This window comes from Dipodomys ordii, unplaced genomic scaffold, assembly GCF_000151885.1.
Source record: "Dipodomys ordii isolate 6190 unplaced genomic scaffold, Dord_2.0 Scaffold11, whole genome shotgun sequence".
In the NCBI taxonomy this organism is placed as follows: Eukaryota; Metazoa; Chordata; class Mammalia; order Rodentia; family Heteromyidae; genus Dipodomys; species Dipodomys ordii.
The window spans coordinates 6,674,472-6,689,885 of record NW_012267227.1 but is presented as its reverse complement, the minus strand read 5'-3'; the positions used below and the strand labels follow the sequence as shown (position 1 = coordinate 6,689,885).

General features: G+C 44.9%; 1 protein-coding gene across 3 annotated transcripts in view; it reads left to right on the top strand.

Annotated features, from left to right (window-relative positions):
• The first annotated feature begins 13,264 nt into the window (after positions 1 to 13,264).
• The window catches only part of Gcnt3 (glucosaminyl (N-acetyl) transferase 3, mucin type), a 5,115-nt gene continuing 2,965 nt past the window's right edge, over positions 13,265 to 15,414 (top strand). The window contains exons 1-2 of one of the 3 annotated variants that reach the window (XR_001174785.1): positions 13,265 to 13,345; positions 14,607 to 14,690. The gene's annotated coding sequence lies outside the window, so the exon portion shown is untranslated. Of the gene's footprint in view, positions 13,346 to 14,606; positions 14,691 to 14,711; positions 14,794 to 15,414 lie in introns of those variants that run through there. The other 2 variants (XM_013010065.1, XM_013010064.1) reach the window with 2 other exon arrangements.

Here is a 15,414-nt window from a genome sequence, read left to right as displayed (position 1 = left end):
AAAGGAAATGCTGTCGGTGGTAAAAATTTCCTCTTTACATTGTGATGTTGGATTCCTCAAATCTTGAATCCCCCCTGGGAATACAAATGATATTATAATGTCTAGAAAGTGACCAACTGTTCATAGATAATAAGTGTTGTTGAATACATGATCATTACAGTAGCCCCACCCCTGAATCCACCGGGAATCCATCCAAAGCCTGCAGTGGATACCTGAGCCTGACAGATAGGATGTGTTTTCCTATATGTACACACCTATGATAACGTTTAATTTACAAACTAGACGCAGTAAGAGATGAACTACCATACCTAATCATAAAATAGGAGCAGTAGGCAAGCAGCATCAGTGGCTTACACCTGTAATCCAAGCTTCTCAAGAAGCTGAGATCTAAGGATCTAGGTTTGAAGCCAGCCTGGGCGGGAAAATCCTTGAGACTCTCATCTCCAATGAACCAGCAAAAAGCTGGAAGTAGAGCTGTGGCTCAAGTGGTAGAGCACTAGCCTTGAGTGCAAAAGCTAAGGGACAAGACTAGGCTGTGAGTTCAAGCTCCAGGATCAGCACACGCGCGTGCACGCACACACACACACACACACACACACACAATTTGGGGCCTATAGGCTAAGAGTGTAGCAATTCTCAGAGCAGGCTGCGCCCTGGGGTGGCTGGCTGCTTTCATGTGTCAATGCTTTGCTCAGACCCGGATGTAATCGGCATGGAGTGTTGTGAGCACTGGGGTTATTTCCCAGAGTCCTGGCTGATTCCAACACGGAGTCCAGCTCACTAAACTTGGTTGTCTTTGTAGAGTTTGGTAAATCACAGGAAGGTACAAGAACCCGTTTCTAGAAAGTTCCGAGTGATGCCAAGTCTTACCCATGAAAGGTTTAGGCCAACAGCCTTGGTATTACTGGTTGGGAGGTCATGAGGGACTTAGAGCTTAGTGTGGCCCACAAACAGGCCTAGTGGACTGGGGTGCAGGAGGCTCTCTTCCACTCCTACCCATGCTTTCTTTCCAGAACCCTGGCCACCCTCTGGGGGAGGAGCATTTTCTCTCCAGCCACCCTGACTGGGGAGCTCACATACACTCTCCTTTCAAGCCAGGAAAAATGGGGGTGGGGGGGGAGGGCTGGGAAGTTGGCTTAGTGGTAGAGCGCTTGCCTTGCATGCATGAGGCCCTGGATTCCATTCCTCAACACCACATAAGCAGAAAAAGCTGGAAGTGGTGTCGTGGCTCAAGTGGTAGAGCGCTAGCCTTGAGCTGAAGAGTTGAGGGACAGCGCCCAGGCCCAGAGCTCAGACCCTACAACTGACCAAAAAAAAGGGGGGGGGGCTCAGAATCCATTTGGCTGCAGGCCTTTCTACGTTCAGAGTCACCTGGCCTCAACCATTCTGATGATCAAAGGCCCCAGGAAGCTGCTCTTAGATTTTAGTTGCTTTCTTACTTTGTTTGGCCAAGAGTTTGCCCTGCGGGGCTCAGAAGGAAGAAGCTGGTTGGGGCTGCTCCGGGTACCTAAAAGGGCATCGCTAAGAGGAAAGTTGGGTTATGTTCCCAGTAGTGTGTGTGTGTATGTGTGTGTGTGTGTGTGTGTGTGTGTGTGTGTATCCTGAGGTTTGAACTCAGGGCCAGGACACTGTCCCTTAGCTTTTCTTCCTGCAGGTTAGATCTCTACCACTAAAGTCACAGCTCCACTTCTGGCTTTTGGGTGGTGAATTGGAAGTCCACATCGTGATCAACCCAGGCCCTGTGTGATCTTCTCTGCCCTCTCATTTCTTCTCCTCTCCTCATAACAGTTGGCTCTGGCCACATTATCTTATGTGTTCTTCCTCCAACTCATTTCTACCTCAGGGCCTTTGCACTTGCTGCTTCCCCATCTAGCTACCCAGTTTTCTCATCTAATTCAAGTTATTACTCAAATGCCTTTTTCTAGCTGAGACTATGTTGCTTGTTCCATGCGGGGAAGAATGCCAGGCAATAAAAAGTGCTCAAAATTCTTCTCGGAGGCTGAAGGTATAGCTCAGTGGTACAGTGCTTGCCTAGTGCAAGGACCTGGCTTTGATCCCCCTTATCATGGGAAAACAAACAACAAAAATCCCCAAACAAAGCCAAAAACCCAGCTGGGAATGTAGGTTAGTGCTAACACTCTAGCAGTAACGTGCTAGAAGCCTAATGTGCCTAACATGCGTGAAGCCCTCGGTTCTATTCCTCAGTACCACATATACAGAAAAAGCTGAAAGTGGTGCTGTGACTCAAGTGGTAGAGTGCTAGCCTTGAGCAAAAGAAACTCAGGGAGCCAGGCGCTGGTGGCTCACGCCTGTAATCCCAGCTACTCAGGAAGCTGAGATCTGAGGATCCCGGTTCAAAACCAGCCCAGGCAGGAAAGACTGTGAGACTCTTATCTCCAATAAAGCACCAGAAAACTGGAAGTGGCGCTGTGGCTCAAGTAGTAGAGTGCTTGCCTTGAGCTGAAGACTGAGGGACAGCGCCCAGGCCCAGAGTTCAGGCCCCATGACCACCACCAACAACAACAAAAGAAACTCAGGGACAGTGCACAGGCCCTGAGTTCAAGCCCCAGGACTGGCTAAAACAAACAAACAGCTCAGGCATGGTGGTGCCCACTTGTAAGACCCTTACTCAGGAGGCTGAGGCAGGGAGATCAAACCTTTGAGGCCAGCTGGGGCTATCCAGTGAGTTCCAGACCATAGTGAGACCCTGTCTCACACTGCTCCCTGGAAACCCAGAATGTTGAGAGTAGATGAAAGGGGGGGGATTTCCAGTGATGTAATGCCTTTATGGGTTCATTATACAATGTAAACACGTGCAGTGCTTTTACAAAAGCAGTAGAGGGTAGAGGGTGTGGGCTATTAGCTCTCAAACAGCAGCAACAAGGGTCAGAACCTATCCTGCTAAAGAAAGACCACACCTGTAGGCTGCAAGTTCAGTGTGTGCATGCGTGCCAGGCCATTTGGGGTTTGGGCCTGGACTTCCCTAGAATTACCAATGAATTTCTCCATGGAGAAACACTCTCAGGGAAGCAGCTCTGTGAGTTTGGTTGTACTGGCTCACACCAGTCATCTCAGCTACTCGGGGAAATGGAAAGCAGGAGGATCATGGGTCAGGGGGTCAGCCCAGGCAACAAGTTAGCAAAGATACCATCTCGCCATCTCAGTCAATAAGCTGGGCTGGAGTGGCAGGCACCTTGGGAATTGTAGCGATGTGGGAGGCAGACGTAGGAGGATCCTGGTGTGAGGCTGGCTCTGGACAAACGTATGAGACCCTCATTTGAAAAATAAAAGAAGTTTTGGAGAGGTGGCTCAAGTGGTAGTGCAAAGGTCCTGAGTTCCAACCCTAGAGATGCAAAAAGAAAGCAATAACCCCCCCCAAAATTCGTCTGTGAACTTTGCCTGTTCTGAAGGTATAATGGTAACATTACCGAAAGGACAATAAGTCAGGACTAGATGTTTCTCAGGCAGTTTATTTGTTGTTATTCTCAGCTAGAATGTTTGGCCCTCTTTTTGTGTATGTGTGCCAGTACGGGGGCTTGAATTCATAGCCTCCTTCTTTCACGTGGCTCCCCCCCGCGCCCCTCAACGCTTGAGCCACACCTTCACTTCTGGCTTTTTGCTGATACCTCAGCGCTAAGAGACTCACAGACTTTCTTGGCTTTGAACCACGATCTTCAGATCTCAGCCTTCAGAGTAGCTAGGATGACAGGTATGAGCCACTGGAGCCCGGCTGGTAAATGCAATTTTGACAGCAATCCTGAAGCTCCAGGGACAAGCCCCCTTCCTCCCCACTAGTGACATGATAAGAGAAGAGAAGTAATCCTGGACTCTAATCTCACTCCAGCTCTATAGCAAGAATCCCCAATGTCTCCTCTACCTCCACGTTCTGCTAATACATTTAGGAAGTTGGTTATATTTATTCATTTATGTCTTTATGTAATGCCCATCCTGAGGCTTGAACTCTGGGCCTGGGTACTGTCCCTGACCTGTTATGTCGGTGTGGCTAGCACTCTACCACTTGAGCCAAAGCTCCACTTCCTGCTTTTTGGTGGTTCACTGGAGATAAGAATCTCACCGACTTTCCTGTCTGGGCTGGCTTTGAACTGAGCTCCTGAGTTCTCAGCCTCTTGTGTAGTTAGGATAAAGGCACACACAGAGTAGGGCTGGGAAGGTGGCTCAGTGGTAGAGTGCTTGCCTCTCATGCATGAAGCCCTGGGTTCGATTCTTCAGCACCACATAAGCTGGAAGTGGCGCTGTGGCTCAAGTGGTAGAGCACTTGCCTCAAACTGAAGAGCTGAGGGACAGCGCCCAGGCCCAGAGTTCAGACCCCACAACCCCAAACCCACCGAGTCAATATTTAACCTTGCTTCCTTTGTCTTCTTTATCATCATATTGATTCTAATTCCTGTATTGATTCTGGGTTCGCTGGGGCGTGAGGGCTCCTAAATGTCCTCTCCTGGCACCTGTCAGCTGCAAGCCCTTTATGACGATTTAGTAGCAATGACATGACTCATGTCTGCCCATAAACCCTGGTGGGACGTAGGTGACTGATTTCATTACCTTTTTCTTGTTGGTTCTCTTCCTGTTTTCACTAAGCCGCATGTGTACACCCACACCCATTTATACTTCTAATTTTCAAAGCACCCCTTTAGAGCATGGGGACACTTTCCTACTCAAGGTAGTTTTTGTTTGTTTGCTTGTTGTCAGTGGTGGGGCCTGAACTCTAAGCCTGGGCGCTGTCCCTCAGCTCTTCAGCTCAAGGCTAGTGTTCTACCATTTGAGCCACAACACCACTTCCGGCTTTTTCAGCTTCTGTGGTGTTGAGGAATAGAACCCAGGGCCTCATGCATTCAAGGCAAGCACTCTACCACTGAGCCACCTTCCCAGCCCCTCGAGTTTTTTTGGTTTTGTTTTGTTTTTGATTGATAGCAAAATAAATGGGTACAACACAAGATTCTATCCCTTTGTGGCCAGAATCCAGTTGAAGAGTCTTCATGGGGGCTGGGAAGGTGGCTTAGAGGTAGGGTGCTGAACTAGTATGCATGAAGCCCTGGGTTTGATTCCTTAGTACCACAAAAACTGAAAAAGTCAGAAATGGTGCTGGGGTTAAAGTGGCACACTGCTAGCCTTGAGCAAAAGAAGCTCAGGGACATTGTCTAGGCCCTGAGTTCAAGCCCTGGGACTGGCAAAAAAAAAAAAAAGTCTTCATGAATTGGGTATGATAGCTCACACCTGTCATCACAGTTAGGTGGGAGGCTGAAATCTCAGGATCATGGTCCCAAGCCAGTGTGGGCAAGAAAGTCTGTGAGACTGTTTGTTTGTTTTGTTTTTCGGTTATGGGGCCAGGCGCTAGGCCTGGGTACTGTCCCTGAGCTCTGCAGCTCAAGGCTAACGCTCTACCACTTGAGCCACAGCGCCACTTCCAGTTTTCTAGTGGTTTATTGGAGATAAGAGTCTCACGGACTTTTTCTGCCCGGGTTGGCTTTGAACCTCGATCCTCAGATCTCAGCCTCCCAAGTAGCTAGGATTATAGGTGTGAGCCACTGGTGCCCTGTTCTGTGAGACTTTTATCTCCAATGAATCACCAAAAAGCCAGACATGGAGCTGTGGCTTAAGTGATAGAGCACTAGCCTTAAACACAAAACTCAGAGACAGTGCCCAGGCCCTGAGTTCAAGCCCCAGGACTTCACACACACACACACACACACACACACACACACATGAAGAGATGAGAATTCTTTTATATGCTTAGATTGGACAAGAACTTCCTCATTATGACTGAAATGCTGGCATCCAAAAGAATAGGCATCTAAGTTTGACTCCATTCCCAATGGAGTCAACCCCTATCCCTTCAGATTTGGGAAAAGAAAATATATGATGTAAGAAAAAGTCAAAAACCAAATGGCAAGCTGGGAATGTAGCTGCCACTTAACCTCACAGGGTGACAGAGAAAAGATAAGCTCCCTAATATGGAAAGAACTGGAAGCATCAGAAAAGAACTGACACCCCTAAAAAGGATATGCAAGGAATGAGAACAAATAGTTCACAGAAAAGGAAATAAAAATGGCTTCCAAACATAGGGAAAGGTGGGGCTGAAGCTTACATAAAAGGCGAATATAAATGAATACTAATGCTAAAATACCGTTTTTCAGCTATCAGATTGGCAAAGTTGTCCAGTTGGATAAAAATGCACTGTTGGAAAAGCCTATGAGCTAGCATGCATGGCTCTTGGAAGTGGACTTCAATTCTGTGGAAGAAATATGGACGATATCTGATAATCTATCAAAGTTACTGGTGCATCTATTCCATGACCTAGCAATTTAGCTTCTGGAGACATAAGGCGTAGTGTGCATTCATGTACACTTATGTATATAAAAATTATTTATCATTGCTTCCTTTGGGAATAGTGAAGGATTAGGGACAAGTCCTTCAGTAGAAGGCTAGCTAGGAGAAACAGATATAATGTAAAGCTACACTATTGTAAGAAGGCAATATTCATGTGAAAGATCTCCAAGAAAGATCTGTTAAGTGAAAACCCACATCAAACCTCCAGCTGGATCAACAAACATCAAAGTGCAATAGAACAATATGTTTATATTGCTCAGAAGTACAGAGTCATAAGACTATAGGATGACATAGAAGGTACATAACAAACTAATAAAAATGGCCAATGTCAGCTGTGTATATTGGATGGCAGACCAAAAAATGAAAAAAATAAAAAAGGAAGGTAGGCACAAGGATTTTTTCATTATATCTGTGTGTGTGTGTGTATGTGTGTGCGCACGCGCGCCAGTCCTGCCTTTTGGTGGTTAATTGGAGATAAAGGTCTCATGGAATCCTGCATGGGGTGACTTTGAACCATGATCCTCTGATCTCAGCTTCCTGAGTAGCTAGGATTACAAGCACAAACCTGTAGCATCCAGCTCTAGCAGTATTTTTTGTCTTTAATTCATAGAAAAGCCCCAATTCTCATTTATTGTGCCTTAAACATATGTTTCGCGGGGTATGAGCAAAGGCATACTATACTACCTTTTATTTCATACCAGGTAAGTGAACTTGTATACACTTCATTGCTTTTACTGATGAACTACTAAAATCTCAGGACAATGCAAATCCAAGTGCTCCTATCACTCATATCAAATCAAACCTAGATTTCACGACAGACTTTGAACTCAGCAGTTACCTGGCAGTTGGCTTTCCAACTTGGAGGAAACATTTTGGATCAGTGCCATATCAAAGTTATGTTACCTATTCAAAGAGGACAAATGTGGGATCTACTACTTATTTTTCCTGCCACTCATTCCTTTTCTTCTCTAAAGTCTCTCAATCATTAAAGCTCCATCAAAGCTTATCTAATCCTCTTGTTATTTCTTCTTTTTTTTTCCTTGTCCCTCATGGGGCTTGAACTCTGGGCCTGGGTGTTGTCCCTGAGCTGTTCAGCTCAAGGCAAGCACTCTACCACTTGAACCACAGCACCACTTCCAGTTTTCTGGTGATTAACTGGAGATAAGAGTCTCCTGGATTCTTCCTGCCCAGGCTGGCTTTGAACTGGGATCCTCAGATCTCAGCCTCCTGAGTAGCTAGGATTACAGGTGTGAGCCAGGGTACCTGGCTTATTTCTTAAATAGGTTTATCATGCCATTTCATGTCATGCTTTTCAACTTATTTTTTTCTTGCTGATGTTGGAGATGGCACCCAGAGCTCATGCATGCTATGTGCATTTTCTATCAGTGAGCCACACTCCAATCCCTCGTTTTTTTGTGTGTGTGTGCCAGTTCTGGGGCTTGAATTTAGGGCCTGGGCACTGTCCCTGAGACTTTGTGCACAAGGCAAGTACTCTACCATTTGAGCCACAGCTGCACTCTTGGCTCTTAAATATTTTAGTGATTGATTGAGAGTCTTACAGACTTTTCTGCCTTGACTGGCTTTGAACTGTGGATCCTCAGATCTCAGGTTCCCAAGCAGCCACTGATCATCACTGATGCCCGGCCTCCTGAGTCTGCTTACAGTGGCAAATACCCTTGCTTCCGGCCCTTCCTCATTCTTCCAGTACTGTAGTCATTCTGGCTTTGTTGTTTCCCTGCCTGGACCTTATGTCCATGTCCCTTTTTGTTCTCATAAATTACCCCTTCTCATCTCACGTTTGGCTTTCTTTTCAGTTATCAAGTAAATCACCAACCTTTAAATTCAGATTTCTTCAGCATGTGTGAAACAGTGCAGGAGAATCCCAAACCAATGCCAACACAGAATTTTGTTACTTTAATTCAAGTTGTATGATCTATGGTAGCTGGATTCAAAATGCTGGGTTTTTTTTTGTTTTTTTTTTTTTTTGTTTTCTGGGTCCAGTCATGGGGCCTGAACTCTGGGCCTGGGCACTGTCCCTCAGCTCTTCAGCTCAAGGCTAGCGCTCTACCACATGAGCCACAGCGCCACTTCCGGCTTTTTTCTTTTTGCTTAAGTGGTGCTGAGGAATCGAACCCAGAGCCTCTGGCATGCAAGGCAAACACTCTACCACTGAGCCACCTTCCCAGCCCCTCAAAATGCTGTTTTTTAAATATATACCTGGTTACTCTCTATCCCATAATCTTTCTAGTTACTCATCATTGTTTTTGTTTATATCCTTGTTCTTTCTTTCTTTCTTTCTTTCTTTCTTTCTTTCTTTCTTTCTTTCTTTCTTTCTTTCTTTCTTTCTTTCTTTCTTTCTTTCTTTCTTGCCAGTCCTGGGGCTTGAACTCAGGGCCTAGGCACTGTCCCTGGGCTGTTTTGCTCAAGCCTAATAATGTTCTACCACTTTGAGCCACAGCATCACTTCCAATTTTGGGGGCACTTTTCTGCCCAGGATGGCTTCAAACCACGATCTCAGCCTCCTGAGTAGCGAGGATGGTGGATGTGAGCCCTGCTACCCAACTTATATCTTCATTCTTGTAATCTAATCCTTCCCATGTAATTCTTCTGTGTCACTACCTCTGCAGTGACCTAGACTACCACGCTGAGTAGTTTGTGGCTTGAACTTTCCTATGCCTCACCACACCCTTTCACATCCTCACTTCCAGTTCTTTATAACTACTACCTGCTTACGGATCATCATTCATTCATTCATTCTTTTTTTTTTTTTTGGTCAGTTGTGAGGCCTGAACTTTGGTCCTGGGCGCTGTCCCTTGGCTCTTCAGCTCAAGGCTAGAGCTCGACCACTTGAGCCACTGCGCCACTTCCATTTTTTTCCACTTATGTGGTGCTGAGGAATTGAACCCAGGGCCTCATGCTTGCAAGGCAAGCGCTCTACCACTGAGCCACCTTTCCAGTCCCACCATTCATTCTTTATTGGATCTTAAATTTCACCCATTCTCCAAGGTAGACCATAATTCAAGCCAAAGATCCTCAACCTAAAACACAAACAACGCAACCCCACTCTATCTCAGTCCACTTGAAAATAATTTTATATGTTGTATCAGATGTGGATTTACTTTTATTCCTTCAAAATGAAGAGTCAGTTATGCTAGAGTCATTGACATCTCTTGCTCAATAAATCACTATGGGTTATTCAAAAGTGAAAAGATAATGTCATTTGAATTTTCTTAAAGGTTAGGCTCTCAAAATATTTGAGAGCTTTCTAGATAGAAGGCTTCGTGGTGATATGAACATGTGTAGAATGTGCCTTATCAACTAAAGAATATACAGAACACATATTTTTGTGCCACTTTTTGTCAGACCTACCCTCCCACCCATTCTTCCTTCTTCCTTCTCTCCCTCCTTCCCTTCCTTTCCTCCATTCAGCCTTCCTTCTTTTTTTCTGGTAGGGATGGGGAAAATTTCCTGCAGCAGAAGTGACAGGTTCCTGAGGCACTGTGGAAAGTGGTAAATGGGTATTTGAAAACATTCTTTTTTGCCACTCTGGGGCTTGAACTCAGGGCCTGGACACTGTCCCTGAGCTTCTTTGGCTCAAGGCTAGCGCTCTACCAACTCAAGCCGCAGTGCCACTTCTGGCTTTTCCTGTGTATGTGGTACTGAGGCATCAAACCCAGGGCTTCATGCATGCTAGGCAAGCACTCTACCACTAAGCAACATTCCCAGCCTCTAAATGGGTATTTCTGAAAATTTTACTCTTTGACTAGGAGATGTACTCTCTATTGACTTCCTGATGACCAACAAGTGACAATTAACCTTTGGGACGTATTTGCTAAAGGCAGGGAAGTGTACCTCAGTTCCCACAAATTCTTAGTCAAGCTAAGCCCATATAATGAGGAACTGTAATGAGGGTTGAGTTCTGTGCTATCATTCAAATCATGTCTGCATAAAGTCATGTTTGCTCATGGCACAGATAGCTGCTTGGCATAGAATACTCAGGGAAAAGAGCAGGCTACCTAAATACAAAATACAGTATGACTTGCTGGGGATTAAAACAATCCTAGGTATAGACCAATATGGTTTGCAGTTTGAGATCATAAGGAAGGAAATGCAGATTATCTATTCCTTTGTCCTCATACTTTCTAAGTTTTTTGTTTTGGTCAGTTGTGGGGCCTGTACTCTGCCCTGGGCGCTGTCCCTCAGCTCTTCAGGTCAAGGCTAGTGTTCTACCAACTCAAGCCACAGTGCCACTTCAGGCTCTTTCTGCTTATGTGGTGCTGAGGAATCGAACCCAGGGCCTCATGCATGCAAGGCAAGCACTCTACCACTGAGCCACCTCCCAGCCCTCTTTCTAAGTTTTTATAGTAAGTCCTTTTCTTCCCACATTCCTCCCTGTATTATTCTTCTTACTGACTCTTATCTATCTATCCATTTTTTTTTTGTGTGTGTGCCAATACTGGGGCTTGAACACAGGGCCTTGGCACTGTCCCTTAGCTTTTGCCTCAAGGCTGGCGCTCTACTGCTGGTACTCTACCATTTGCACCACAGCTCTACTGGCTTTTTCTACTGGAGATGAGAGTCTCATGGCCATTTTTCTTTTTCTTTCTTTCTTTTTTTTGTCAGTCGGGGGTTTGAACTTAGGGCCTGGGCGCTGTCCCTCAGCTCTTCAGCTCAAGGCTAGCACTCCACCACTTGAGCCACAGTGCCACTTCAGGCTCTTTCTGCATATGTGGTAATGTGGAACGGAATCTAGGGCTTCATGCATGCTAGACAATCACTCTACCATTAAGCCACATTCCCAGCCCCAATTTTTTTTTTTGTCAGTTGTGGGGCTTGAACCAAGAATATTTTTTTAAGAGGCTGGTGCCAGTAACTGGTGGCTCATGCCTGGTAATCCTAGCTACTCAGGAGGATGAGATCTGAGGATCAAGATTCAAAGCCAGACCAGGCAGGAAAGCCGGGTCTTATCTCCTGGTCTTATCTCAAAAACCAGAAGTAAAACTGTGGCCCATTTGATAGTATTGAACACAAAAGCTCAGGGAGAATGCCTAGGCCTCGAGTTCAAGCCCTGGGACTAACACACACACACACACACACACACACACACACAAAGACATAATCAGGTTTAACATGCTCTAGATATTTCTTTGGAGATTGACTTGTGGCATAAATCCTGATTATGATCCCATTCCCTGTTCATTTCCTTTGCAAATTATAGAGCAGAAAATGTTTTGAAGGGCTGAAAAATGAGATGCCAAGTAACTCAGGCCCTTCTGGTTTCAATAAACAGCTTTTCTGGCAGTCCTGATGTTTTGGCACTCATGTCCTGACTGCTTTCATGTCAGAAAGCCTTGGCTTCCTCATTGTGCCATTCATTTGATTATTGACTTTTTTCCCCTGGTACTCTCATCATTAATTTCGTTTGCTTTTCACTGTATTCCTAGACATTCAGGGCTCTGCCTCTCAACTAAACTTCCGTCTTCCTCCCCTAAGAATACCTTCCAACTTCTTTTTTATTGGTCCTTCTATGGACAACCAACTAATGAGTGAGGCCCTTCGATAAAAATTTCCATCTCACATGTATAGAGTAGTTGGTGTATGGATTGGTGTTAGATATTGTTTACTTTTTTCTTTTTCCTTTTTTAATCTTCTTTTTTATTGTGAAAATACCATACAGAGGGGTTACAATTACATGAGCAAGGTAATTTCTTTTTTTGTTTTGTTTTGTTTTTGGGTCCGGTCGTGGGGCCTAAACTCTGGGCCTGGGCACTGGCCCTCAGCTCTTCAGCTCAAGGATAGTGCTCTACCACTTGAGCCACAGTGCCACTTCTGGCTTTTTCTTTTTGCTTATGTGGTGCTGAGGAATTGAACCCAGGGCCTCATGCATGCAAGGCAAGCGCTCTACCACTGAGCCAACTTCCCAGCCCCATGAGTAAATTTCTTATCAAGCATTGTTGACTCCTCCTTTGTTTCCCTCCCCATCTCTCCCCCCCACCAAGTTGTAAAGTTTGTGTTTTGACATAATGACTTGTACATCTCATTGTTCCAATAGGTCCATCTGTATCCTATTTAAACAATTTGTTTATTCCCTTCCCCACCACAAATTATACCAACATCAAATACAGTGAAAGCAGGGGTTATACTGTGGTGGGGGGGGGGACATAAAAAGCAACAAAGAAATGATCTTATAAATGTGTTAGAAACAATCGAATGAAAGAAAAAAACAGTGCTGAGCTCTTTTGCTCAAGGCCAGCATTCTACCATTTTGAGCCACAGCTCCATTTCTGGGTTTCTGGTGGTTAATTGGAGATAAGAGTCTTTCAGACTTTCCTGCCCAACCTGGCCTTGAACTGCAATACTCAAATCTCAGCCTCCTGAGTAGCTAGGATTACAGACACGGGCGCCTGGCTGGAATTTTGTTCTGATTTTTAGGATTAGATTTTGCAGCCAGAGTACTTCTCTTTGAACCATTCATGCCCACAAAGATTTATTTTTTTTTCCAACCCCCAAATAAAGGCATACTGAGAATGTGAGTATTGGAAGCTGGCAGAGATGAGCCAGTCTGTGAAGTGGGGCCAATAAAAAAGCAGAGTCATTGATGGCTACATGGTTCCAGTACCCTTTACTGAGCTTTTAAGTGCAGTCAGAAATGAGCAGAGAAGAGCAAAAGGTGGAGAGAAGACCAAGATGTTCTGACACTGAGAAATGATGTATAAAGAAAACAGCTCTGACTCTATCATTGTCTTGAGATGCTTACCCCTTTGCACTCTGTTTTGTGATGCTGGAGGTGAGAAAGTGACAACACTTGTGTTTCTGTCTTACCAGAAATCCCCCTTTGAGACCAACAGGGGGATCTGGAGCGGGGAACATAGCCAGGCTGAGAGCACTTCCTGTTTTTCTACTTCCGGTTCCGGTGACTGTCGCCATGTCAACTCAGGTTGGCCTAGCTGCAACGATCTCTCGTGTCTGCAGTAGGAAGGACCCCAGTAGCCTTACAGAAGTGTGGAGGTCGGCTATGGGGGGAATGGCCAGGAGGGGCTTTTGCCATCAGAGACCCCAGATCTAGTGGAGCAGCTTCTTAAAACTACCTTTATTGTGTGTGCCAGTGGTGGGGTTTGAATCCTAAGGCCCTGGGCACTGCCCCTGCCCCACTTGAGTTACAGCTCCACTTTTGGATTTTTTTTTTTTTTATTGGAGATGAGAGTCTCACAGACTTTCCTGCTCCGGCTGTCTTCGAACCCGTGATCCTCAGATCTCAGCCTCCTGAGCAAGCTAGCTGGGATTATGGGTGTGAGCTCACCCGCATCTGGGCCTATGGTCTCTATTTTAAATGGCTTTATTTGGACATTGACTCGGGGACTGCTGCTTTTGTTTTTTTTTTTTTTTTGGAGAGGCAGCTGGGGTTGGGGGTAAACAATGTTAACAGCTCTAAAAAAATAAATAAATAAAAAGGCATTTTGCATATGATGTGGCTAAAACTACCCCATGGGGTTTTTCACTTAAGTCCAATAGTCTGCAATGCCATTCATGCTTAAAACGGCCCATTGTTCCTAGCCTTTTACACTTTAGTAAGGGAAAACCCTGCTACAGACCTCTGGGGATATGTCTATAACCTACAGATTACTATAAATCATTCTTGACAGACAAATGAGGTTCCTCCCTCCTCTCCCTCTCTCATTCTTTCTTTTCCTCCCTTCTTCCCTTCCTTCTTCCCTCTCCCCTCCCTCCCTCCCTCCCTCCCTTCCTTCCTTCCTTCCTTCCTTCCTTCCTTCCTTCCTTCCTTCCTTCCTTCCTTCCTTCCTTCCCTCCTTCATTTTTCTTTTTTCACTTTGAAGCATGAACTTTGGTTTCTACTGAGTGGTATCTATGTATCTATATGTGTTTGAGTAAGATACCAAGGGGGGAAAGTCTTTTGTAAGGTATTTTCAGTACCTCACTCAAAATGTCCCAGGAACAGGAAGAGTCCCACTTTTATTCTCAAACAAAAGAGTTTCTGTGTTTTTGTAGTTGATTGTTGGGTGGGGAGAAAAAAGGCTTTTATGTTCTGATGAGCAATGACAAGTTCTGGATAGTTTTATGGCACAAGAGTGTAAGTACAAATTGGGCTGTGGTGGCTGAAATACTTGCCTGCCTTTTCAGTGATTGCTAGTTGGGTGCTTGAGAATAGGCGCTTGAATGATTTAGCTGAGCTTATTTTCTTATCTGAGAGCAGGAAGGCAAGAGGAAAGCAACAAAGTCACCTGCTTCTCTCTACTTTGCAGAGCTCAAACAGGAGCCTGAATTAGTTTCTTGGACATCTTGTGAATATCATAATATATTCTAGAGGGTTAGAAGGCCAAGAGCTATGGGATCTATGGTTATTTACAGTGATTCCAACTAGCCTTTACTTGGAAACAGAATCAAACCCTCACAGGAAATCTTCCCTCAGCAGGAAAGGAACTATTAAAGGTGAGAGTTTTGTTTTCATTTTTTTCTCATGCTTAGATTCCCCCCTCCCAAATTTATTACTAAAGAGGATATAATCTTAGGCTTACAAAGAGATACAGTAAGAGAAAATAGTGATTGCATGAGAATGTTTACGTTTTCTTTCTCCTAGAAATTCTTTCCTCACACTAATAGTGTATTTCTTGTATTTAAAAGGTAGGTGTGGTTGTCTGTGTCAGGTTTGTAGTCAAGAAGACTACTGGGAAGGGGGATGGAGGGAAATCCTAGACACATCGTATTTGACAAGTTATTGTGCTTCTGTTTTCCTGTCTGTAAGAGGGATCTAGGAATGATACATTTTGGGTTAGTTGTAAAAACTGAATAGGACAATGTAAATAAATATTTCTGGAACCCATTCAATACTATATACACACAGCTGTGTTTGTGTATACATATATTTTTGTTTTTTTTTATTTTTATTTTTTGGCCGGTCATGGGGTCTGAACTCTGGGCCTGGGCACCGTCCCTCACCTCTTCAGTTCAAGGCTCGCGCTCTACCACTCGAGCCATAGCGCCACTTCTGGCTTTTTCTGCTTATGTGGTGTTGAGGAATCGAACCCAGGGCCTCATGCATGCAAGGCAAGC